Source organism: Mizuhopecten yessoensis, unplaced genomic scaffold (assembly GCF_002113885.1).
Source record: "Mizuhopecten yessoensis strain PY_sf001 unplaced genomic scaffold, ASM211388v2 scaffold1313, whole genome shotgun sequence".
Lineage (NCBI taxonomy): Eukaryota > Metazoa > Mollusca > Bivalvia > Pectinida > Pectinidae > Mizuhopecten > Mizuhopecten yessoensis.
In genome coordinates this window covers 1,531,042-1,532,777 of record NW_018403984.1, presented here as the reverse complement: position 1 = coordinate 1,532,777, position 1,736 = coordinate 1,531,042, and the positions used below count along the sequence as shown (strand labels likewise).

General features: G+C 39.1%; 1 long non-coding RNA gene across 1 annotated transcript in view; it reads left to right on the top strand.

Moving 5' to 3' along the window:
• LOC110459669 overlaps positions 1-1,736 on the top strand; it is a 10,830-nt gene that overhangs the window by 8,329 nt on the left and 765 nt on the right. The gene's annotated exons all lie outside the window — the stretch shown is intronic.

Genomic DNA, 1,736 nt, shown 5'->3' with positions numbered 1-1,736 from the left:
TTAAATAGGCGTATACTTTATATACAGGGGTGGCTTCCCCAAAAAATAATATTTAAGGGGGGATAAGCAGACTGCCTGATGTCGGGACAGAGTCCAGAATGTTAAGTTTTGTTATAATGTAAAATGTTTTTTTTAAGTTTATTGGCTTTGTTTTTTACAACTGGATCTAGATAAGAACAGTTGTGCAAAGCATATGTTTTCCCTCCCTTGTAGGGGAGGTTTGTTGTTCAACTAAAATATAATGGGTTTTTTCCCAAATACCGTCGTAATGAAGGTCGGCTATTAATGGCTAGGATAATTGTAATATTTCTAAACTATTCCTGATGCTTTGTCAAGTTAAATTATACTTGTATATGGGGTACTTGATTAGGAAGTATTGGATCATGAAACTTACTACCAGGGTGAAATTTTAACCCAAGCCGCTGTGTCTGTGCTTTTGACTCTTTTGGGGTTTCGTTTCTGGGTGGGATGTTTCGATCGGCGGGGCGTGGGGTGCGGAATGGCCATACGCACCCCAGGTTTTGCTGCTCCGCATTGTTACGAGAACGAAATGATCGAGGGAGGGGAATCGCGATCCCTGTCAAACAAGCACCGATATAAGTTTTAAGGGTTTGGGGAACTTTATAAATTGTTAGGGTTTAAGAAATGTTAAATTATTAGGGTTTAAGGAAATTTTGAATTGTAAGGGTTTAGGGACATTTTAAATTATTAGGGTTTAGGGAAATTCTAAATTGTTAGGGTTTAGGGAAATTCTAAATTTGTAGGGTTTAAGGATATTTCTAGTTATTGGGGTTTAGGGAAACTTTAAATTGTTGGGGTCTAGGGAACCTTTAAATTGTTAGGGTAACTCCATACGGGATACCGAGTAAATTTTGTAATATCTTGGTAACTTTACTAATTTTTCGCTCGAACTGACATTTATTGCATTGGTTGGTAGCTGGCAAACTTAGCTGAATTGTGTATACCTGGCTGAATACTGCTAGGGTGTGGAAATCCTGTGTTTTACAATATTACGAGCATAATGAACTTTTCTATTGTGATGGTGCTCCCTACTGAACCTGCTACAATGATGGTGCTCACCAATGAACTTTGATGATGATGGTGCTCACCAATGGACTTTGATATTATGATGGTGCTCACCAATGAACTTTGACATTATGATGTGTTCATTCCAGGGTTGTATTATTATAGTGTTTTATAAGCCAGCAGGGTTACGCCTCCATTGTATCGGAGATTATCAATTGTATTATTGTCATATGGTATTTGTTTTATTTTTGTTGAAAATTGTGGCATTGTTAGGCAGTGGGTACACTTGTATTCTTCTTAGCGAATAGGGACGAATCTTGGCAATCGATGTTCAGTACTTGGGAAAATAACTACAACTTTGAGAGTTTTTTTTGGTTCCGGCTACGGGGTCGCAGCCTATTCGTGTGGTTAGGGGGTGTGTAACGCACCAAGGTTTTGGGGCGTTGCGTTCCGTCTAAATCACCGACCTGCGAGAATCCTTAAAATTATAACGGCCGCTACCGGAAATAATCAAGGGGGCTTCTGGGATAGAGCACTTTTGTTCCCGACTTCAGCCAGGTAAGCAGCACTTTTTCAGCTGTCTAAATCCAATGATTTAATTACTCTATGTCGCCCATCCTTCCAGAATCCGGGGTTTTAAACGTTTACTGAACCTTTATTGTTAGGTTTTTGGTAGTATTTTTGTACTATGGCGTTAGTTTAATAGGGAA